Here is a 25970-nt window from a genome sequence, read left to right as displayed (position 1 = left end):
TAGCACAGTGGAAGTGTCACACAACAGCCTTCAGCCAATTTGATTCACTCCATGTGATATCAAGAAACAGTTGAAGGCACTGGATGCTGCAAATGCAATGAGCCCTGACAACATTTCGGCAATTGTACTGAAGACTTGTGCTCCAGAACTCACTGCAACTCTAGCCAAGCAATTCCAATACAATCACAACACCATCTATCCGGCAATGTAGAACATTGCCCAGCTTAGTCTTGCCCACAAAAAGCAGGCTAAATCCAACAAGACCAATTCTTGCTCTATTAGTCTACCCCCGATCACCAGCAATGGAAGGGGTCGTCGACAATGCCATCAAGCGGCACTTATACAGAAATGACTTGATCATTAATGATCGGTTTGGGATATGCCAGGGCCACTCAGCTCCTGCCTTGGTCCAAAGATGGACGAAAGAGCTGAACGCAAGAGGTGAGATTAATCTGACTGCCCTTGTCATCAGGACAGTTTTTTTTGAATTGTTGTACCAAAGAGCAAAACTAAAGTCAATGGGATCAGGGAGAAAAGTTTCCACTAGTTGGAGTCATAACAAGTTGGTGAAGATTGTTGTGCTTGTTGAGGTCAATCACCTCAGTCCCAGAACCTCAATGCAAGAGTTCCTAATGGCAGTCTCTTCGGCCCAGCTCTCTTCAGTTGTTTCATTAATGATGTTTGTTCAACCGTAAAGCCAGACTGGGGAAGCTTACGGATGATTGCACAATGCTCAGGACCATTCGTAGCTCCTCAATTACTGAAGCCTGTGTCCATATGAAGAAATACCCAGACAACATTCAGGTGTGGGCTGATAAATGGCAAGGAACATTTGTGCCTGACAAGCGCCAGGCAATGACCAACTCCAAGAAGAATGTATCTAACCATCGCGCCCCTCTCCCCCCACCTCTTTGGGATTCAATGGCAATACTATCGTCGAATCCCACAGTATTCATATGCTGGGGTTACCATTGACTAGAAACTAGCCACATAAATACTCTGGTTACAAGAGCAGGTCAGCGGCTGGGAGTTCTGTGGCATGTAACTCACCCCCAACTCTCCAAACCACAAGCCTGTCTACCAACCACGAGGCACAAGTAAAGAGTGTCAAGGAATACTCTCCACTTACCTGGATGAATGCAACTCCAACAACATTCAAGAAGCTCAAAGCCATCCAGGATAAAGGAGCCTGCTTGATTGGCACCCCATCCATGATTCTATATATTCACTTGCACCACCACCAACACATAGTAGCAGCATTGTGCATTACCTCTAAGATGCACTGCAGTAACTCACCAAAGCTCCTTTAATGGCATCTTTCAAATCTGTGCCCTCTACCTAGAAGGACAAGGACAGCAGATCCATGGGAACACACCATCTGCAAATTTCACTCCAAGCTACTTAGCATCCTGACTTTTAGAAACATAGAAACATAGAAACCCTACAGTGCAGAAGGAGGCCATTCGGCCCATCGAGTCCGCACCGACCACAATCCCACCCAGGCCCTACCCCCACATATTTACCCGCTAATCCCTCTAACCTACGCATCCCAGGACACTAAGGGGCAATTTAACATGGCCAATCAACCTAACCTGCACATCTTTGGACTGTGGGAGGAAACCGGAGCACCCGGAGGAAACCCACGCAGACACGAGGAGAATGTGCAAACTCCACACAGACAGTGACCCGAGCCGGGAATCGAACCCGGGACCCTGGAGCTGTGAAGCAGCAGTGCTAACCACTGTGCTACCGTGCCGCCCTTGACTTGAAAGTATATTGCCGTTCCTTCATTTTCACTGGGTCAAAATCCTGGAATTGCTCCCTGTGGGTGTACCTATGCCACATGGACTGTGGCAGATCAAGAAGTCAGCGCACCATCACCTTCTCAAGGGAAATTAGTAATGGACAATAAACGATAGCTGAGCCAGTGAAACTCATACTGTGTGAATGAATAAATAAAATAAAGTAATTTCAGGATGTCTAACTCCATTCCTCTACCTGCCAGTTCATTTCACATATAGATCATTAACCGTATGTCCAATATGAGTCCTAAATCATCTCGAAATGATTGCGAACCTGTGTTCCCTTGTCCTATTTCTGCAACCAATTCTATGGATCTACCTTTTCCATACCGCTTACTAACACCTCTATAGGTTTACTTCTCAATTGCCTTCTTGGAGGATCAAAGCCCATGATTCCCCTGACCTTCCTAATCTCTCAGAGCTTAGAGATAGCATGCAGTGGAGTTGATCATATCAGGGGGACATTACATTTAGTACAGAACATTCATAAAATAGCACATAGCCTTTGAGCAATGAAAAGGGAATTGTGCCAGCACTGCAGAAGGTATCATGCAGTAAAACACAGAGCAATACATAGCATATTAGCTAATATATGCACCCAGCTGTATTATACCTGAACAAAACAGTCATAAGAACATAAGCACTAGGAGACGTACAGTCCCGAGAGCCTGCTCTACCATTCAATCAGGCCATTCTTCCATCTTAACTCCGCTTTCCTGACCTATTCCCCATGTTCCTTGATTCTCTCATTTATTGCGCAAATGGAATACAAACCATTCATTCTGATTTATTTCATTCCTTTGTTACTGCAAATGTAGAAGTAGCTTTCATCTCGCTCCAGAATTCCTTCTTTGTGGTTAAAATCCTGTTAATGGGGATTAGCTTTAGAAATTATGGACAGCCGCAGCCTCAACAACTGCATGTTGTACTAAGCTGTCACAAAGCTCGCTTACGTTTCCACCTCCCTGATTTTAGTGCAAGCAGTAAAAGAATGAATGTTATCAGTGCCAGTGCAAAGCCTTCCAGAGCATGAACCTGGAACATTACTGCCGGAGTGAGTACTTCGAATAATCTTGGGAGCAAATCTTGAAATGCTCCCGCTACATTGTATGAAAAATCCCCATTTCTCTCACCTCACCATAGCGTGCTGGGAGTTGGCCACATTGAATTCCCATGGCAGATTAAATTATGCAAATGACAGCTCCAATTTACTGACCAAAATAATATCGCAGACATGCAACCTGAATAAAGCAAACCAAACCGCAACATTTCTGATCGGACAACAGGGCCCTGGAAATTCGGGCATTATTTGACATTCTTCATTGCGTGTCACAAAAAAATTCTTCATGGTCAACCTATCATTTAATTTTCACGTTGACCATGAACATTCATACGCCTACATCACGGATAAAAACTGCAGGTAAAACTGAACACCATTCATAAAGGAAGCCCTTGTAAGCCTTTTTTGTTTGTCTTATTCACTTGTTGAGCACAATGACTGTTATTCAACATCTTCTGGAGCATCTCAGGTACACCATATGTCACAGCCTGCTTGCATCACAAAGGCTATTATTCCACTCACGTGATTGCCTGCATTAACTTAGTTTGTTCATTCTTTGTCTTTTTACATAACCCCCTGCATCACCGGTCTCGTGTTGTCCACAAAGCGTATGAATTAGAAAAATTATAACCTTGTTATTTATGTCAGGAGTGGCTGAAACACAAAAACTGCTCCAACCATTCCAATCAAAGTACCACATGAAAGGTTGGTTAACAAAACTGATGCATGTGGAATATGAGGGCCTGTGTCAGCTTGGATAAAATAACTGCTTATGGACAGAAAATAGTTAAATGGGTGCTTTAAAAGTTGAGAATCTAGACAGAAGTGTTCACCATTATAAATTCGAGGAGAATTGCCTTTTTTGCTACAGACAAATGACTTGGACGTTGGAATACAAATTTTGCTGAATGTTGACAGGAATGTGCTGCCTATGAAGGTGCTGGAAGCAGAGATGATCACTGATTTCAAAGGTAAATTGGATGGGTACTTGAGTAAAATAGACTTACAGGGTTACGTGCATGGAGCAGGGAAATGGAATGCATTGGGTTGCTCTACAGAGAGCTTGCATGGTCTTAATGAGTCGCTCCTTGTGTGCCATGATGTCTCCATGGGCTGAATATAATCTAAACTATTGCAGCGGCAAACATAGCAGCTGGCCCACTTTAATGGGGTAGGCTGTGCCTCAGTCTCTTGGCAGCAGAAAAGCTCCTGTGATTAACTTGGAAACTGGAAGCAGCCCATGTGGAAAACTTTCAGTTCGCTGCGTGATGTCGATTGTTAATCAACCAATTGACACCAACTATCCCTGAGACCACTGGAGTTCAGTGGGTGTTCAAAGGAGTGGGGGTACATCGTTCATTGACCTGCAGCTGAAAGACACCCCCCCCATTCCTCTCTTCCACAACCCCTTCCTCGCAACCCACATCCCACTCTCACTCACCTCAGTTCAGGGATCCAGCGATGATCCTTGGTGAAGTCCATGCACCAGTACCAGCAGAAGCCACCACTCCCGGTGGCGCTGTCAGCAAAGGAAATCTGTTGGCCATGAGAGACACATAATTCAATTGGGATTCCTCCACGGGAGTGGCATGGGTTTTCCATTTTAACTCGTGGGAAGCACCCACATTCTTCCTGCTCCATCTTTCACAGGAATCGTAGCGGGCGAGGGGCGGACCATAGAAAGGTCTGTTGACCTTGGGTGGGATTTTCCGGTTTCGGGGCGAGTGCGGCTGGAAGATCCCACCCTATGACTGTTTGTTTGGTGTCCCACCCTAATTCTGCCCTACGATTACCCACATCACAAAGCTCACTGTTTATATTTGTTAAGTGACTATGGGCCTGATTTTACCATTTTGAGTCTAAGTGCTGAATCTGGGCGTCAAATAGATCCGCGCCTGGAATCCTCTTTCCAGCGCACCCATACGCGTTTTGCTGGCTCTGGTCCGATTCGCGCTGTGGGCGGGGCTTAGCACTGCCGGACCGATCGGAGCTCTGAACTGCGCATGCGCAGTTTGAAAAAAATCTGACAGAGCGCACCCGGGCGCGAAAGAAAAAAGCAGAGAGAGCAGCTCTCTGACGCAGACCAAGTGGGGGGGGGAGGGGGGGGGGGATGTGTGTGACATCATCATCCTCTGGGGGGGCAGGAGGGTTGGAGGGGACGGGGTGTGATCGATCATCCCCTGGGGGGTTGGGGGGTGGGAGGAGAGGGGGTGTGACCGATCATCCCCTTGGGGGTGGGGGTGGGAGGAGAGGGGGTGTGACCGATCATCCTCTGGGGGAGGCGGGGGGGGCCGCTCCCACTCTGCGGCCGATCGGAGGGGAGGTGGTTCCGCCGCCACCCTGCGCCCAATCCCTCCTCCCCACTGGAGGAACGAGTCACTCACCTCCGGAGTGGCTGCATACTTCAACCACCACGACTGTCATTATTCACCTCAGTGGAACGCCCTGCCCCCTCCCTCCCCACCGATCGGCTGCAGAGTGGCAGCGCCCCCCCCCCCCCCCCCCTCCGCCCCCGCCCCCCCCCCCAAGAGGATGATACGTCACACCCCCTCCTCCTCCCACCACCCTCCCCCCCCCTGAGGAGGAGCTGGGTCAGAGAGCCGTTACAGTCTCTGACCCCGCTCTTCGGAGGCTGCAGTGGCGACTTCGGATTTTTATTCGGCAGGTCGGTTAGAGCGCGGATCCGCATCGGACCAGAAGACGGTAAAGTGGGATTTGGCGGTAAGGTTGGGCGCGCGGTTCATTAAGTCGATTTAAATGCATGCAAATGCATTTAAATCTTCGGTCCGCCTGATTCGGGTGCCGGCCCGACCCGTGCCCGAATCGGGTGTCGGTAAAGCCCCGATCTGCTCAGAATCGGGTGCAGATCGCGGTATTGGCCCGACGCTCAACTTTACCATGATTTCGCGCCCGAAAACGGGCGTGAAGTTTTGGTAAAATCGGGCCCTACGTGTACCATCAAGGCTGCCTCAAAGAAATTTCAGCCATATGATTCTGACAATATATAATGACCCGAAGGCCAGAATTCTCCGGCTATTCACGCCCTGCTGTCACTGCCAGCGGGAAAGGAGAATTTGGCGCTCAGTCAAATTTCCATTCACAGCAGCAGGACCGGAGATACCCAGCTGTGGGTGAGATAGGAGAATCTGGCCCAATGTCTTTCTTGCTTCAAGACTGTCTGTCACAAAGTTCCATGTCACATCAACTGCCTGTATCATAAAGGCTGCTTTTTTATTTATTCATTCATGGGATTTAGGCATCGCTGGCTATAAGACAGCATTTATTGCCCGTCCCTAACTACCCTTAAGAAGGTGGTGATGGGCCACTTTCTTGAACCGCTGCAGTCCATGTGGTGCAGTTAGAACCACAGTGCTGTTAGGGAGGGGGTTCCAGCATTCTGACTCAGCGACAGTGAAGGAATGACAAGTCAGGATGGTGAGTGGCTTGGAGGTGGGTTGGCAGGTGGTGGTGTTCCCATGTACCTGCTGTCCTTGTCCTTTTAAGTGGTTGAAGTGGTGGGTTTGGAAGTTGCTGTCAAATGAGCCTTTGGTGTGTTGCCACAGTGCATCTTGCTGCCATTATGCAATGGTGGTGGAGAGAGTGAATGTTGAAGGTGGGGATGGGATGCCAATCAGGCAGCTGCTCAATCGCCTTTGGGGAGTCAGGAGGTGAGTTACATTCCACAGAACTTCCAGCCTCTAACCTGCTCTTGTAGCCGCAGCATTTATATAGCTGGTCCAGTTCAGTTTCTGGTCAATGGTTATCCCTGGGATGATGATAGTGGGGATTCAGTGATGGTAATGTCATTGAATGTCAAGGGGAGATAGTTAGATTCTTATGTGGAGTGAAAGTTGCTTGCCACTTATCAGCCCAAACCTGAATAATATCCAGGTCTTGTCGCACCTGGTCACAGACTGCTCATTTTCCCTTTGCTAGGCCTCCTTTATGGCGCACTTGGTTCAATGCTGCCTTGATGTCAAGGGCATTCACTCTTGCTTCACTTCTTGAGTTCAGCTCTTTTGTTCATGTTTGGACCAAGGCTATAATAAGCCCTGGCAGGAACCCAAACTGAGCATCAGTGAGCAAGTTATTTGAATAAGTGTCGCTTGATAGCACTGTCGACAACCCCTTCAATCACTTTGCTGGGACTGAGAGCAGCTGATGGGTTAGTAATTGGCTGGGTTGGATATGTTCTGCTTTTTGCAAGTAGGACATACCTGGACAATTTTCCGTATTACCGGATAGATGCCAGTGCTGTAGCCATACTGGAACAGCTTGGTTAGGGGCACAGCCTAGTTTTGGAACATAGGTCTTCAGCATTAGTCTTTGCAGCTTCCATTCCTTTAGCTATCTTTTGATATCATGTGGAGTGGTGGAAGATGGTTGCAAATGCTTTAGTCTTGTCTTTTGCACTGATGTGCTGGGCATCCCATCACTGAGGATGGGTATATCTGTGGAGCCTCCTCCTCCAGGGAGTAGTTCAATTACCTACCATCATTCATGACTGGATGTGCCAGGTTTGCAGAGCTTCGATTTGATCTGTTGGTTGGGGGATTGATTGTCATTCCTCTCATGTGACTATTTGCATCGCAAAAGCTCGGGTTATCACCTTAGTCATGTGACTGCCTTAGTCATAAGTTCTAACACATTATCTTCGCTATCATGTGACTGCATCTCAAAAGTTGCTCCATTGTCATTCTCGTCATGCGTCACTGTAACTGATTTCAATCTCAAAGATCCACAACAGAAATGTTTGATTTAAATGTAAATTTTCCAATACCAGTTGTACATATGAATAACCATTGGTTTGAATCAAGTGTTACAGGCTGCATTACAATCTCTTGCTTCAGATGATTCAGTTTGGTTTATGACATCATCTGAACTTGCCAAGTAGATTATTGTTCACTGCCAATCATTAGTTGAAACACAGAAAGATTCCTTGCACAAACATGGTCATTCGGCCCATTATGTTTCTGCTGATAAAAGAGCAGCTATCCAGTGGAATCCTACCTCCCAGCTTATGATCGTAGATCTGTACATTACTTCATCTCAAGTACACATTCAAGTTTTCTTTTCAAATGCTTTAAGAGCATCTTTCCCTATAACACTTTCCGGCAGTCGATTTCAGCCCCCCACCCCCCGCCCCCCTCTCACCACCATCAGTGCGAAAAATAAATTTTCCTCAACTCCCTTCTAGTCCTTCAGCCAATGAGTTCAAATCTCTGTCCCACAGCTGAAGAAAATAAGTTCTTCTTATCCACTCTATCTCAGCCCCACATAATTTTATACACTTCAATTCCCTGCCTTCTCTGTTGGTTTTTTCATGTTTTATTCATTCATGGGACATGGGCGTTGCTGGCTGGGCCCAGCATTTATTGCCCACTCCTAGTTGCCCGAGGGCAGTTAAGAGTCAACCACATTGCTGTGATTCTGGAGTCACATGTAGACCAGACCAGGTAAGGACGGCAGATTTCTTTCCCTAAAGGACATTAATGAACCAGATGTGTTTTTCCGACAATCAACAATGGTTTCATGGCCATCAGTAGATTCTTAATTCCAGATTTTTTTTATGGAATACAAATTCCACCGTCTGCCATGGCGGGATTTGAAACCGGAACCCCAGAATATTAGCTGAGTTTCTGGATTAAAAGTCTAGCGATAATACCACTGGACCATCCTGTTCCAAAGAGAATAAGTCTAGCTCAATCAATCTTTGCTCACAGCTGAAGTTCTCCATTCCTGGCAAGATCATCCAAAATCTCTTCCATATTCTCTCACTCTCACGTGACACAATCTTCCTGTAATGCAGTGACGAGAAATGCATGCAACACTCTAGCTGTGGTATAACTGGTGTTTTACACAGATTTAGCACAAGCACCCTATTTTTATACTCTCAGCCTTCACCAATAAAGGAAAGTATCCCATTTGCCTTCTTGTCTACCTGCTATCTTCAGGAATGTATAGACAATTACTCCAAGGTCTCTTTGTTTCTCTACATTTCTCAGACTCCTACCATTTACTGTTTCTTCCTTTGCCTCATTTGTCCTCTCCAAATGCATGGCCTCACAATTCTCCAGATGGAATTCCACTTCTACCTCTTGGAATTGTCCATTGATATCTTCCTGCAGTTTGTAGCTTTCTCTCTCATGGTCAATGACGTGGCTTTGTATCATCTACAAATTTTATGATATTCACCCTACATTTATTATTTTTTTTACATTTCCTCAACATTTTTGTCTGAAATTCTAGCATCTTTGAAGCACAAACCACTATGTTCCAGTATTAACAACCATCTACAAGATGTAGAAATTCACCAAGGCTCCTTAAGAAACATCATCCAAAGCTGTGACTACTACCATCCAGGAGGACAAGGGCAGCAGATACATGGAAACACCATAACCTGCAAGTTCACCTCCAAGCCACTCACCATCCTGACTTGGAAATATATCAACGCTCCTTCACTGTCGCTAGATGAAAATCCTGGAACTCCCTCCCTAACAGCACTGTGGGTGTACTTACACCTCAGTGACTGCAGCGGTTCAAGAAGGCAGATTGGCACCACATTCTCATGGGCAATTAGGAATGGACAATAACTGCTGGCCTAGCCAGCAAAGCCCACAACGCATGAATGCATATTGAAAAAGCGTATCCTATTATCAGGAAACAGGTTGTTTAAGTAATCTATACTTACATTGTTAAATATTAGAAAAAGGTATAGATTTAAGTGGGTTTAATTGTAGGCAAGAGTACAACTCTAGTTAGATTAATGCTAAACAAAGGTTTTGGTTTCAATTCAAATTATGTTTCTATTGTGCTGAGAGAGTTCAAGGCATCAAAAGTAAACAAGCTTGGAGGACGATTGAGGTGTTGCTTAGCAACCAAGGGCCACTTTTAGGAAGAAGGATTTTTGAGTTTAGTTTTAATTGTAAGCCAAAGAGGGAATTTTGCAGCTAGAGAGGAAATATTGGTCTCAGATTTGCTAGAAGAAAAGCTATACAATGGAACAAGGGGCAAAGAAGCAACTGCCAGAAATCTAAAGAACAGCAAGTTAAGGAAACTAGAAAAATGAAAATGACTGGAAGTCTGAAGTTAAAAGAATAGAGGAAATTGGATCTAGAACAGGGCAATGTTCATTGAAGCCATAGACAGAGCTGAGAAGGAGTTGCACAGTGGTTAACACTGCAGCCTCACAGCGCCAGTGACCCGGGTTCAATTCTGGCCTTTGGTGACTGTCTATGTGGAGTTTGCATTTTCTCCCTGTATCTGTGTGGGTTTCTTCCGAGTGGTCTAGTTTCTTCCCACAGTCCAAAGATGTGCAGGTTAGATTGATTGTTCATGCTAAGTTGCCCCTTGGTGTCAGGAGGGCCAGCAGGGTAAATATGTGGGGTTACGTGAATAGCACCTGGGTGGGATTGTTGTTGGTGCAGGCTTGATGGGCCAAAGGGTCTCCTTCTGCATTGTAGGGATTCTATGATTCTCTGCTTGAATGAGTGGCTCTGTCACTCTGTTTCAGAGTGAGTTGTTGTCTGACTGCAGTCGACTTGTGAGCTGACGGAAATTGTGTATTTATTGAGAACATTATAGCATAAGATATATCATGTAACCTGTGTTATCCTTGAAATCTGTGTATCTTTGTGAAAATGCAGCACAATGTGCTAAAGCTACAAAGCAACAATCTCAGCATCATCGACAAATGTAGTAAGGAGCTGTACTTGACTGATAGCCTTTCTAGAGCCTTCCTACCCACTACAGACCAGGCAGATCACTGAGGAAGACATAGTCATCATGACCATAGAGGCACTGTCCTCTCGTAGAATCCTGGAACTCAAAGATGTCCTGCAGGCAGACATTTTATGCAAGCTACTGCACAATATCATCATGAGCGGCTGGCCTGAGTCCTCAAGGGAGCTTCCCCACAAGCTCCACATTATTCAGAGATGAACTAACCATACAAGATGGACCGCTCTTGCATGGCCATAGATTCACCGTCCCTACTTCTCTTCAGAGGTACTACATCCAACAACTTCACCGAGGCACCCTGGGTTGGAAGCAACCAGATACAGGGCAAAGGAATCATTTTACTGGTGCTCCATGTATGCCAACATGAAGAGGGAAGTCTCCACATGTGCACCATGCAATGCACTTAAGCTACATCAAACAAAAGAATCATGACGACTACATGAGGTCCCGGACCTCCCATGGTCAGTCACATGGCTGACATCTTTAAATGGAATGGTAAACAACATTTAGCCTTAGCCGATTCAAATTCCAGGAGGTTTGAACTTGACTACCTGGCAAACATGACAAGTAACACAATTGTAATCAAACTCAAGAGCACCTCACCACACACGACATCCGTCAGAGACTCACGACAGACAACACTTACCAGTTCATCGGCACTGAATTTTGAAAATTTGAGCACACGTGGGACTATAATCATGAGCAGCCCCCTATACCCACATTCCAGCAGCCTGGTGGAATGTGTGCTACTTGGCCCAGTTGTCTTGCAATATTTACAACAAATGCAAGTGGGATGATGCGGCAAGGTCCTTGTGCCATACTACCAATTCCTGACATCATATAAAAGTACTGAGTTCCCAAAGACTGGCGAGCAAGATCTTGTAACAAACAATACTTTGTTCACTAACTGAGCAGCCACTCCATATTTATACTCTGCCAGTGCTCTGGGGAGAACTCCACGCTTCTGTTACATGACATGGGGGCAGCACGGCAGCACAGTGGTTAGCACTGCTGCTTCACAGTGCCAGGGACCCGGGTTCAATTCCTGGCTTGGGTCACCGTCTGTGTGGAGTTTGCACATTCTTCCCGTGACTGCGTGGGTTTCCTCCGGGTGCTCTGATTTCCTCCCACGTTCTGAAAGACGTATTGGTTAGGTGCATTGACGCGAACAGGCACCGGATATGTGGCAACAAGGGGAATTTCACAGTAACTTCATTGCACTGTTAATGTAAGCCTTGCTTGTGGCTAATAAATAAACTTTACTTTACATGACCTCTTAAATAACTGTGTCATCGTACGACCACTTGGTCTACAGTTTGTGTCCACTTAACCCTACAGTCACCAAAGTTTGTGTCCATTTTACCCAGTCGTTAGTGCAGTTTGCATCCATTTTACCCAGCAGTCAATGCAGATTGTCTCCATTGTCCCCAGAAGTCAGTGCAGTTTGTCCATTTTACCCAGAAGTCAGTGCAGTTTGTCCATTTTACCCAGAAGTCAATGCAGATTGTCTCCATTGTACCCAGCAGTCAGTGCAGTTTGTATCCACTTTGCAGTCGGTGCAGATTGCATGTTGCTTCTCCCTGCAGTTAGTGTAGTGCATGCCAATTTTTCCCTGTAGGGAATTTTTCCCTCTGCAAGTTATGTGTGGCTTTGCTTGGCATAACGACACTACATTTCTGGATAATGCATGAAAAACACTTTGGGTCCAGTGGGCAGGAAATGGGTGGCAGGAAGGGGGAAGGAGTTTTTCCTGAGAGGAACACCTCTCTGCAAATGTGAACATTTCCTCAGGAATCAGTCGGGGAATCAATTCTGAACAGGAGAAAAAGCTAGAGACTCACGGCTGCATCACTTGTTTCTGGTGGAACAATGATAAAGATAGAGAAGTTCCTGCAGTTGAGGAGCTTCCAAGGGAAATCTGTTCATGTTGTGAGGGAACATTACCTCATGGCGTCCCAGTTTTCACTTCAGAAAGTCTGGTCACCCTTTAATTTGAGGTTCTGTGCCAAGAACGCACTGAGAAAGTCACATGGTGTGAATGAAGCATATTGTTGAGGCAGCACTAGGTTGAGTTAACAGTACATTTGCAGACGTGCACAAAGCAAGATGCAGCAGAATTCAAGGCAAAATGCCCTAAGATCACCATGGCACATTTTTAGTAAAGTACAAGAGAGGAAAGCAGCAGCAGGCACTTCAATTGCCTGAAGTGCACAATGGGCATAATTTTCTGCAGTTAACCAAGAAAACCCCCCAGATATAAACGCAAAGAATATGGCCCACAAACCAAGGAACCAGGTCTGAACGAGCAGCAGATCGACCAGAGAGAATAGTGTGGATTCCAGCTATACGGAGGTAAAATAATTGCTTAACTCTTGGATATTTGACCTATCGATTTCACGCAAACGGAATAAACTAACAGATAGAGCTGTTGAAATCACTTACAGGTGTAAGTGTAATATTTAACTGTAGCTTATCCTGTGTATTGCGTGATTGTTAGTGATGGGTAATACAATTGCAGCCAAAATACCAAAGTGAGTTACAATCGACTCCTGTCAGTGTGTGTGTGCATTTTCAAAGACTCTTGGTGCAAATGTGAACAGTATTAATGTTTACATAATGCCACAATAAATGTCACAGCTTATACAGCCATGTTATTTATGTTCATATGTCTTCCATTACATCAATCTCACTAATCCTTAAATATATATGATAGTTTGAATTCAATTATCTTAAGTAGTATATATGCCGTTAATCAAGTACAGCACTTGAACTTTGCTGAGAAGAGAGACATGTTATCGAAGGTTTTTATTTTGCGCTCATCAGGACAAATGCAAGAATGCCAAATTTCAAACAATCACATCAATGTAGACTACAGGAAAAATGGGGTGCTGATTAGTTGACAAGTCAAATTTGATAGGCCGTTGCATTGCCATGGAGAGAACAACAGACTCCCCATGCTTCCTGATAATTAAAAAAAAATGGAAACAAAATTCCCCCTTTGCCTTTTTGTAATAGGCAGACTCAACCAGACTGCGCTTGCAAAATCTAAAACATAATTGTGATGTATGACACATATAGTATGTTGGGGTTTGAGGTTCAGACTGCCCCTTTAAGAGTGTGGGTCAGGTGATCCCTGGGCAATTAGCTCCTCCCAGTGTGGGACCCTGTTAGGCAGTTTTAGACCTGACTGGAATCAGTGCACAACTTAAATAAAGTGATGAATGCATTTTTCCCAGGGAAGGAGAATTGAAAACTAGAGGGCATAGGTTTAAGGTGAGAGGGGAAAGAGTTAAAAGGGACCTGAGGGATGCCTTCTTCATGCAGAGGGTGGTGCATATATGGAATGAGTTGCCAGAGAAAGTGGTTGAGACAGGTACAATAGCAACATTTTAAAAGTATTTGGATAAGTACATAGATCAGAAAGAATTAGAGGGATATGGGCCAAACGTGGACAATTGGGACTAGTCGGGAGGGCACCATGATTGGCAGGAGCAGTTGGCCAAAGGGCCTATTTCTGCGCTGTATTGCTCTATGACTCCATGATGTGAATTTTACTGACCTGCCCACCACAGGAATTGGAGCGGGCGAGGGGTGGACCATGGAAAGGTCCGTTGACCTCAGGTGGGATTTTCCAGTTTTGGGACGAGCAAGGCCGGAAAATCCCTCCCTATGACTCTAAGTGCTCTCAGTGTTGAAGTATTCAAACCTACCTCATGATTCTTTATGCATCCTTCGTCCATAGGGACATAAATAATAAAAATATCTACCATTTGATATGATTCTGCAATTGAGCTGCACTTGCTAAACAATCCCGAGTGTGCTAGGAGCTACACTGACATTCAATTTGAGATAATCAGTCGAACTTGTAATGTTGCTCATTTACACTTTCTCAAAGTGACATACACTCATAAGCAAGGACTTGTCCTCTGCAAACAAAAGGAATATGTTCATGTCTTCCTCATTTAATCTGATTTTCTCTTTCAAGAGATGTAAGAGGAAATGTTTGCTAAGTTATATCACCACATGTGTATTGATCAGCTAGAGGCTTGACTGACACTCAGTCAACATTGAGCTCAGTCACTGAGCTCCCACTCGGTGAAATCACTTTTTCTGTTTCTGCACATTAACCTGGAGCTGCCACTCATTTCCCTCTGCAGCACCAGATGAATGTGGATATGCACACAGCTGGATTTGGTTAGGGGATGACTGACAGCATCAGGTAAGAAAACAGACATGGAAAGCATGCCTATCCCATTCCAAAATGCAAGAAGGTCTACAAGTTCTTTGACATCATAAAACTAGAAACTATGGCACACGCACAGAGAGTTCTCCTGCACATTGGCTCCATCATGTGGTGAAGTCCACTTGCAGCCTTTATGGTGTCATCTTTAATGGGATCAGCACTGGTATCTACTCTGAGATGGGCGGGGGGGGTAAATGTGGTCAACTCCCAGAATGTTGCAGCCAAATCCCCAATCTCAGAAGCTCTGTCCCCATGCTTTGCAGATGTGGTGACTACTATTCAGACACAGAGCTCCAATTTGTAAGAGACATGTGGACTGATTAGGTCGGGGCTTTAAAGGAGTCATTTGCCTTGACATGTTTTCCCTATTACTAGGAACACTGGAGTGTGAGACAAAAAAAAGAGCAAGGTTCATTTAATTCACCTTCTGACATCCTAGTCACCATAAGATACAACAATAATTAAGTTATTAACTTAGTCATCAATCTGTAATCAATTAGTGTGACCAAGACATGAGGATTTGATTTGATTTGATTTATTATTGTCACGTGTACTGGGATACAGTGAAAAGTATTGTTTCTTGTGTGCGAAACAGAGAAAACATACCATTCATAGAGTACATAAGGGAGAAGGAAAGGAGAGCGTACAGAATATAGTTTTGCAGTTACACATAGGGTGAAAAGTTCAGCTTAGTATATGATAGGTCCATTCAAAAATCTGATGGCAGCAGGGAAGAAGCTGTCCTTGAGGTACAGGCTCAATGGACTTTCGGATGTCTTGCCATGTTCGACACCCCTGCCCCCGCCGTGAAGGGCTCATGAAACTTCACCCACTGAGTTCCTGAAGAAACTGATGCCGGGGTCACCCTTCAAAACATGCACACAACCAGACAGCAAAAAGATGCTATGGCACACTCAGTGACAAACAAGAGCCCCTTACAGCTTCAATAGCTTTCACGCACCAATCTGGCCAAAGTTTCACTGGTCAGCCTGGGATTGGTTAGATTTCTGCAATTTTGAGTTAAAATAGTGTTTGAGTGCCTCAGGATGATGCTATCAGAGTAAGGATTTTTCCTTTTAACAAGGTTCACACTTACCTTCAGCAGGAAGCGCCCCTGAATGAAAAATCACTGCAGTTAAAATGGTGAAAACGCGACAGGGAGACATGACTACCCTGTAACCCATTTCATCGAATCTCTACAGTGTGGAAGGAGGCCATTCAGCCCATTGAGCCTCTACCAACAACAATCGCATCCAGGCCCTATCCTTGTCACCCCACGTGTTTACCCTACTAATCCCCCTGACATTAGGGTCAATCTAGCATGGCCAATCCACCTAACCCACACATCTTTGGAGTGTGGGAGGAAACCGGAGCACTCGGAGGAAACCCACCTGGTGGACAGGACGAAAATCAACAATTTCTTCATGGAAACCTGCTTTTAGAGAAAAATGATAAGGTGACACCTCTCTCCTATTAGCCTGGTTCAATAGGTAGCTTTGTCAGAAATGCGTGGGTTCACATTTGACTACATAGATTTTTGCACATAATCGAGGTGGATGCTGCAGTGAAACACTAAGGACGTGCAATACTGAGGGAATACAACACTGTTGGAAGTGTCACCTTTACCAATGAGATAGTCAGATAACTTGTCCACCCCCCTTAGGCAAATGTAAACATCACACGGCAGTATTTTTAAAAAGAACAGAGGAGTTCTCTCAAGCCACATGACCAATATTTATCTCTCAACGAACAATGCGAACACAGATTAAACTGTGAATATCTGGTCAACATTAATTTTGGCTAAATATGTCCTGAATTTGCTTTCTGAGTAAATCAATACTGTCAATAAAAGAGACGAATCATGGAGAATGACATGGAAAGCTTGCATTATGGGCTTGTAACAATTAATACCCTACTGATGGACTTCATATTATGTAATAAGAGGTGCCTGGTTCCTTAACTGCAGCGCAAGAGAACGTGATTATTTTGACTAAATGCTGTCCTCGCAACACGAGAAATAAAGATTAATTTGGCCCTAGTCAGCTCAAATCCATCTTGCTGGCACTTCAAATTTTGATTTTCTTCATATCCTTCTGTGTCAGAAAACAACCTAAGCCTTTAAAGGTCGACATTTTGATATTTACATCCTCATCTTTATCCTCCATTGAATCCATTACTTAATCTGCACTTCCCAACCCCACCATCACAAGATATCTTAAAGGGCTCCATCTGCCATGATAAAAAGAATCTGGTGTGAATTATATTGAGGCAATTCATTCCACTGCAGAAATGTCATAGTGTCAGCATATTTCTTGTGACTGACATTATCACATGAAACATGCCTCGGGTCTTTGCGATTGGTGATATCAACGATAGTCTCCCTTCACCACCATCTTTCTGCGAAGACAAATGACGCAAGCAACATAAGCTCTTCTCCTGGCGAGTACAGGAATGGTCCGGTTGACAAGCGATTCAAAATATCTCAACACATTCTTGAGGGGGAACTGCAACGATTGTTTTAAAAATGGATGTCCAAAAAGCCACCTGGAGAATCATCAGTTAAAAGACAAAACACAGCAAAAACGAAACATGAATCACACGCATGAAGATGGTTTCTGCTTCAATGGAATGTTCAAGGAACTGTCAGAACTGTATTCAAAAGTTTTTGCCAAGTAGCTTAATTCTTGATGTGTGTATGCATGAGAGAGAGAAAAGTAAAAGAGAGTGTGGGTAAATGAGAGCAAGGTTCACACAGGTGTAGGAATGCAGGAACCAGAGCAGGTTGCTTAGTCCATCGAGCCTGTTCGCCATTCAATGAGATCATGGCTGATGTGCAACTGAACTCCATATGCCCACTATTGCCTCATATCTCTTAATACCTTTGGCGAATAAGTATCTGTCAATCTACATTTTAGCATTAACGATTGCTCTAGCATTAATTGTCATTTGTGAAAGAGAGTTCTAAACTTCTACAATTTGCATCCTAATTCTACCCCTGGCTCTAACGTCTTGATGATGCTTCCGAGTCCGAAATTCCTGAACTTCGGAAATATTTTCTCAATATCTGTCTTATCAGTTTGCCTCCAATGAGAGGTAATAGTAGAGGTGGGTACAATTCTGTCTTTTGAAAAGTGTTTAGACAGTTACCTGGGTCAGATGGGTATAGAGGGATATAGGCCAAACACAGGCAATTGGGAGGAGCTTGGTGGTTAAAAAAGGGGGCGGCATGGACAAGTTGGGCCGAAAGGCCTGTTTCCATGCTATAAACCTCTATGACTCTAATACTTTCTGATCCCTTACTATTCTAAATTCAAGGAAATACAATCCTAGTTTGTTTAACTTATTCTTGGAGTTTAACCTTTGCAGTCCAGGCATAGTTTTAGTAAATCTACTCTGCACTCTCTCCAATGTCAATATTTCATTCCTAAGGTGTGGTGCCCAGAATTGCTGTCAGTACTCCAGGTGTGGTCTATCCAGGTTTTGTAATTGCTGTGGCATGACTTCTATCCCCGTTTATTTTTTCTTCTAGGTAAAGGAAACAGGATTTCATTGATCTTTCTGATCTTTCTTCAGACATGATTGTGACTTGTTCATGATCCACGTGCCTGGATCCTCAAGTCACTTTGGACCTCGACTTCCTCTAGCTTTTCCCTTTTAATTTGTTTTAGGTGGATGATTTCGCATTTGCTTACATTGAAGTCCATTTGCCAGTTTTGCCTATTCAATGCCACCTATTTTTGTGCCATCTCAAAATTAACATAGGTGGCTTTCTACCCCATTAGCGAAGTAATTTATGCAAACAATGAAGAGTCGAGGTCCCAGTACCAATCCTTGCGGGACACCACTTATCTTATCCTAGCAATTGGAGCACCTTCCCATGATTGAACAAGGACAAGAATGGTTGCTGGACGTTCCGGGGTATAGATGTTTCAGTAAGTGTAGGGAAGCTGGTAAAAGAGGTGGAGGAGTAGCATTGTTAATCAAGGATAGTTTAACGGCTGCAGAAAGGCACTTTGAGGGGGCTCTGCATACTGAGGTAATATGGGCTGAAGTTAGAAATAGGAAACATTGTGAGGAGTTTACTATAGGCCCGCAAATAGTAATAGAGATGTGGAGGAAGAAATTGCTATGCAGATTATGGATAGGTGTGGGGTCACAGGGTAGTTGTCATGGGGGACTTTAACTTTCCAAATATTGATTGGAACCTTTGTCGGTCGAATAGTTCGGATGGGGCAGTTTTTGTGCAGTGTGTGCAGGAGGGTTTCCTGACACAATATGTGGATAGGCCGACAAGAGGTGGGAATTTGTTACTGGGAAATGAACCGGGCCAAGTGTTAGATTTGGTTGTGGGAGAGCACTTTGGAGATAGTGACCACAATTCGGTGTCTTTTGTTATTGCAATGGAGAGGGATAGGGCCATACGGCAGGGCAAGGTTTATAATTGGGGGAGAGGTAATTATGATGCGATGAGGCAAGAATTAGGGGGCATAAGATGGGAACAGAAACTGCCAGGGAAAGGCACTAATGAAAAGTGGAACTTTTTCAAGGAACAAATACTGGGTGTCCTTGATAGGTATGTCCCTGTCAGGCAGGGAGGAAATGGCCGAGTGAGGGAACCATGGTTCACAAAAGAGGTGGAGTGTCTTGTAAAAAGGAAGAGGGAAGCTTATGTAGGGATAAGGAAACAAGGTTCAGATGGCTCGATTGAGGGTTACAAGTTAGCAGGGAATGAGCTGAAAAAGGGGCTGAGGAGAGCTAGGAGGGGGCATGACAAGTCCTTGGCGCGTCGGATCAAGGAAAACCCCAAGGCTTTTTACTCTTATGTGAGGAGTAAAAGAATGACCAGGGTTAGGTTAGGGCCGGTCAAGGACAGTAGTGGGAACTTGTGTATGGAGTCAGTAGAGATAGGAGAGGAGATGAATGAATACTTTTCTTCAGTGTTCACCAAGGAGAGGGGCCATGTTTTTGAGGATGAGAAGGTGTTACAGGCTAATAGGCTGGAGGAAGTTGATATTCGGAGGGAGGATGTACTAGCAGTTTTGAATAAACTGAAGGTCGCTAAGTCCCCTGGGCCTGATGAAATATATCCTAGGATGCTTTGGGAGGCAAGGGATGAGATTGCAGAGCCTCTGGCTTTGATCTTTGGGTCCTCACTGTCCACGGGGATGGTGCCAGAGGACTGGACAGTGGCGAATGTTGTTCCTCTGTTTAAGAAAGGGAATAGAAATGACCCTGGTAATTATAGGCTGGTTAGTCTTACTTCGGTGGGTTGGTAAGTTGATGGAAAAGGTCCTTAGGGATGGGATTTACGACCATTTAGAAAGATGCCGATTAATCCGGGATAGTCAGCATGGATTTGTGAAGGGCAAGTCGTGCCTCACAAATTTGATAGAATTTTTTGAGGAGGTAACTAAGTGTGTTGATGAAGGTAGGGCAGTTGATGTCATATACATGGATTTTAGTAAGGCGTTTGATAAGGTCCCCCATGGTCAGCTTATGATGAAAGTAAGGAGGTGTGGGATAGAGGGAAAGTTGGCCGATTGGATAGGTAATTGGCTATCTGATCGAAGACAGAAGGTGGTGGTGGATGGAAAATTTTCGGACTGGAGGCAGGTTGCTAGCAGAGTGCCACAGGGATGCGTGCTTGGTCCTTTGCTATTTGTGATTTTTATTAATGACTTAGAGGAGGGGGCTGAAGGGTGGATCAGTAAATTTGCTGATGACACCAAGATTGGTGGAGTAGTGAATGAGGTGGAGGGCTGTTGTAGACTGCAAAGAGACATAGATAGGATGCAAAGCTGGGCTGAAAAATGGCAGATGGAGTTTAACACTGATAAATGTGAGGTGATTCATTTTGGTAGGACTAATTTAAATGTGGATTACAGGGTCAAAGGTAGGGTTCTGAAGACTGTGGAGGAACAGAGAGATCTTGGGGTCCATATCCACAGATATCTAAAGGTTGCCACTCAAGTGGATAGAGCTGTGAAGAAGGCCTATAGTGTGTGAGCTTTTATCAACAGGGGGTTGGAGTTTAAGAGCCGTGGGGTTATGCTGCAACTGTACAGGACCTTAGTGAGACCACATTTGGAATATTGTGTGCAGTTCTGGTCACCTCATTATAAGAAGGATGTGGAAGCGCTGGAAAGAGTGCAAAGGAGATTTACCAGGATGCTGCCTGGTTTGGAGGGTAGGTCTTATGAGGAAAGGTTGAGGGAGCGAGGGCTGTTCTCTCTGGAGCGGAGGAGGCTGAAGGGGGACTTAATAGAGGTTTATAAAATGATGAAGGGGATAGATAGAGTGAATGTTCAAAGACTATTTCCTCGGGTGGATGGAGCTATTACAAGGGGGCATAACTATAGGGTTCATGGTGGGAGGTATAGGAAGGATGTCCGAGGTAGGTTCTTTACTCAGAGAGTGGTTGGGGTGTGGAATGGACTGCCTGCAGTGATAGTGGAGTCAGACACTTTAGGAACATTTAAGCGGTTATTGGATAGGCACATGGAGCACACCAGGATGATAGTGGGTGGGATAGCTTGATCTTGGTTTCAGATAAAGCCCGGCACAACATCATGGGCCGAAGGGCCTGTTCTGTGCTGTACTGTTCTATGTTCTATGTTCTATTATTGCCATTCTGTCCTCTGCACTCAGCCAATTTCCTAACCACATCAAAAGTAATTTGCCTTCAACTCCATGAGCTTCAATTGTGGCTAATAGTGTCAAATGAGGGACTTTAGCAAATGCCTTTTGGAAGTCTGTATAAGTAACATCCATAGACATTCCCTTGTCCAATACTTTAGTCACCTCTTCAAAAATAATTCAATCAATTTCTTCAAGCATGATCAATGCTTTCCAAATCCATGCTGGCTCTCGCTGATTCGCTGAAAGTGTTCAGTCATTCTATCCTTGCTTATAAAGTCCAGCAACTTCCCAACAGCAGATTGTCACAATGGAAGAAAACCGTGAATGAGTGAAAGCTGTTTACAAGTTCAACAGCTGACCACGGACATATTGAACTGTTTAAAGAAGACCTGTTTTCAGAAAAATACAAGTAAAGACATGGACCAAAGATGGGTACCAGTTGTCACCTGATGCTGTAAAGTTGATATGATTTGCTTTATTATTGTCACATCTATTAATATACAGTGAAAAGAATTGTTTCTTGTGCACTATGCAGACAAAGCACACCACACATAGAAAAGGAAAGGAGAGGATGCAGAATGCAGTGTTACAGTCATAGCTAGGGTGTAGAGAAAGATCAACTGAATAAAGTTTTAAAAACATAGAATGAGAAATAAAGATAGAATTAGAGAGTATGCTGGGCACAGCTTGCAAGAAGTTACCTCGCTCCAGCACCATCTTGGAAAGTAGCTCTGGAAAGTTCATATAAAGTGCACTGCAGTCCTGCTGCATGGGATTTCGTACCTGGGATGTGTCAAGGTCCACTTTGATCAGAGACTCTTGAAAGGAGGATATTAACAATGCAAAGTGTTGGACTTTTAATCCACTATAATCATTAAGACAATGACAACTACTTTCCAGCTAGTTTCACCGCACCAGACACTTCAAATTCCCTGCGGAGGACAAAACAACCCCATCTCCTGTTGATTTATATCCCAAAAACCTGTCAAAAGGCTTCTGAGATGAAAGATCAGAAGAAACACTGGGATTAATACAAAAGTGAATGCAAGACATGCTAATTGAAATCCCTTCTGGGAATACTCAGAAATGAGTTTAAAACTGGGTCTGCCAAGCAGAAAGGACAAGCAGGGAGAAAGACAACATGGCAAGTCATCTGAATCCCTATTGGAAAAGAGAGATGATGTCTCTCTCTCTCGCTGAAGCCAGAGTGTCTTCATCAGAGTGCAGACTTAAACAAAATCAACTCCAGGCTCCTACCACAAACCACCTAACCTCAAGCGTTCCACAGTCTATGCCTCACGGATAGGCAAAGGACACGCATATTATTTTAACTTTTACTTTTATACTCTAATTTTCTTATTTCTGGTATTTTTGTGTGTGTCACCATCTCTTTCATTACTTTTCTTGGGTTTTAGTAACCAATATAATACTCTTTCTTTGACTCAATAATACCTGCTTTGATTGGTTCCTTAGGTTATTCTTGAAGTCCCTGCCTTCTCGACCTTTCCCCTTGCCTAAGGTGTGGTGATCCTCAGGTTACATCATCACCAGTCAGCCTCTGGTCATCTTGGACGATGGTGAATTTACCTTTAGGTTAATTTTGATCAGTTGGTTGGACAATTGATTAGTGATACAGACCAAGACCAACACCAACACCTGTGGGTTGAACTCCTGTACTCGATGAGGTTATTCGTGAAGGCCCCCCCTGCCTTCTCAACCTTGCCTGTCACCTGAGGTGTGGTGATCCTCAGGTTAAATCACAACCAGTCAGCTCTCCTCCTCAAAGGAGAGAGCAGCCTATTGTCATAGGATTATAGAATTCCTAGAGTGCAGAAGAGGCCATTCAGTCCATCGAGTCTGCATCGACTGTCTGACAGAGTATTTTACCCAGGCCCTCTCTCATAATGCCACACATTTACCATGGCTAATCCATCTAACCTATACACATCCTGGGACACCAAGGGACAATTTAGCATGACCAATCCTCCGAACCTGCACATCTGTGGAGTGTGGGAGGAAACTGGAGCCCCTGCATGAAACACACACAGACACGGGGAGAACATGCATACGCCACACAGTCACACAAGGCTGGAATTGAACCCGAGTCCCTGGAGCTGTGATGCGGCAATGCTAACCACTGTGCCACCATGGTCCTTTGGGATTATGGCGACTTCATCTTTTAGGAAGAAGTAAATGCAGTTGGATCAAATGGGCTATGCTCTATGCCCCATTAATAAATCCGTCTGCTTTATTAACTGCTCTAAACCTGTCCTGCCACCTTTTATGCACATATATACCCAGGTCCTGAGTGTACTTGCACCCCTTTAGAAAAGTTCCCTTTATTTTATGCTGCCTCTCCATGCTCTTCCTACTAAAATGCCTCAATTCACATTTCTCTGTGTTAAACTTCTTCTGCTACCTGTCCTCCCATTTCACCAACTTGCCTATATTCTTTTGAAGTCCTATTATTGAAGGAATAACCCTGCATAAGGCCGTATGAGAGATGTACCTCAGGATATGGCCAATAAGAGCAAACCCTTTTTCGTAGATTCTTAATAGGGCAATTTGAATTTAATGTAAAGGTCCCCCTACTTTGTCATCGACTTTGCTTAACACCTATCAGAATTCCACCTCTCCTGCACAAGGGTGACATTTCCATTTTGCACACCGGTGATTATTGCAGCTGCACTGAATGTAACTACCAATTTAATGTCAAATTATGGACATTTTTGTGCTGTGGACTTGGACTCATTAGGAACTGTGCTGAGATGGCCCCAAGCTCATTTCACCGAGGATCCTTACACACAGTGGAGAGAAAAAGCTTTCAACCATTGCCCATCAATCTCCATTGATTTGTATTCAGGAACCACAACTGAAAGAATACCATCTTAAATGACTCCAGCACTTAGTCCCAACCCACATTCTGTTGAGTTTATCTACTACTGCACTTATTTTTTTTGTGAGAATGAATTAAAAAGCTGCATTTGCATAAAGCAGGCTGCTGGATTTAAGCGAGCATTTGTTCATCGCTTGTCAGCTGGGAGTACTGAGGCATTGGATTTCAGCACTTAACCCAATGCTCCCAATACCCTTTCTCTGTTTAGTCATGGTGAGAGACGCTCACATTTGGAATGCTTTTTGAAAACAGTTAATGCCCTTAAAGTGGCAGTGTCTTAGTGAGATGTGTGCGGCAAATGCTTTTTATTGCTACGTGGTTCGGGAGTAAAGCCATGTGCCTGTCAGTGTATTTAATCATGATTCATCTGAGATTGCAACTAAACATAAAAGAGAGATTCATAGAATACTTTTTCACAATGATGCCTCTTTAAAAATGAGGGCCGGAATTTTCCGGCCGTTCATGCCAGCGGGATTGTCAGGTCCCCGGGTTTCCCGCTGGCGTGGGGGTGACATCAATGGGAACTCCCATTGACAGTGGCGGGACCAGAGAATCCCGCCGCTAGCAAAAAATGCGCCACCTCCTGCCGGCAGGAAACACGCGGCTGGGAGGCCGGGGAATCTCGCCCGAGATGTCCAGTGAGAAACTGAGACTTCTGGCATCCTATTCACAATGTGGAGATGCCGGCGTTGGACTGGGGTAAACACAGTAAGAAGTTTAACAACACCAGGTTAAAGTCCAACAGGTTTATTTGGTGGCTTTTGCTACCAAATAAACCTGTTGGACTTTAACCTGGTGTTGTTATCCTATTCACAGGCAGGGAAAGGCAAGGGGACAATCCATGACAATTATTGTTGTTAAAAAAAAATTGGGAATCTTTTGTTCATATATGGGCAATTTATTTTATTCGAGAATGTGATACGTGCTCAGGGTCATGTCTTCATCCACAGGAGTGCACAGTTTATATTACAGCAGACAACAATGCAAAAGGAAGTCTAACTTGGGTAGAAACTTCAGAGCAGGTTGCATCCGGTCTGTTCAGAGTTGCTGGTATATCCATAGTGTCCCTTTAACTACCTAATTGTATACATGCCACACTATTTATTTAGAGAGCTGTTTGTTCGTATTAGCATTTCTGCTTACTAAGAATTAAAGAGAAAAATGAAAAATTTGCACATTTTCAACAATTATTAATTAGTGCCAATTTAGAGTCAAGGAGAGAGGGGGGAATGTGTTGAAAGCAGGATTACCAGAGCCCCTGACTCCACTGTTTTGACGCTGGAGAGCACACAGTATGAATGCTGCTGTTTTAATTGGTCCTTTGAGGACTGCTGCAGCATTTCTGCTCTATCAGTTTAAAAGGAATAAATATATATCAAGAACATATTGCAGTTTTGTAGGTTATTCAAAGTATACCATGGATTGCCTGACCTGTTTCGATGCTGTGGATCAGCAAAGACAGAAGGAACTGAATGGCCTCCTTCTGTGCCGGAAACTTCTGTGGTTCTATTAATTTGGTCTTACTGTGAGCAGCGCTATAACACTTGTGGAGCAAACACAAAAATGAGTGAGAACCTATTTTCTTCAAAG

The 25970-nt window shown here is 44.3% G+C and overlaps 1 protein-coding gene across 3 annotated transcripts in view; it reads right to left on the bottom strand.

Moving 5' to 3' along the window:
* LOC144505046 (teneurin-2-like) overlaps positions 1-25970 on the bottom strand; it is a 2673959-nt gene that overhangs the window by 779549 nt on the left and 1868440 nt on the right. The window contains exon 3 of one of the 3 annotated variants that reach the window (XM_078230754.1): positions 4304-4398. The exons of the other annotated variants lie outside the window; for them this stretch is intronic. The gene's annotated coding sequence lies outside the window, so the exon portion shown is untranslated. The remainder of the gene's footprint in view (positions 1-4303; positions 4399-25970) is intronic. 3 annotated transcript variants of the gene reach the window in all.

The sequence above is a fragment of the Mustelus asterias genome, chromosome 16 (genome assembly GCF_964213995.1).
Source record: "Mustelus asterias chromosome 16, sMusAst1.hap1.1, whole genome shotgun sequence".
NCBI classification, from domain to species: Eukaryota; Metazoa; Chordata; class Chondrichthyes; order Carcharhiniformes; family Triakidae; genus Mustelus; species Mustelus asterias.
This window is presented reverse-complemented; position numbering and strand designations above follow the sequence as displayed.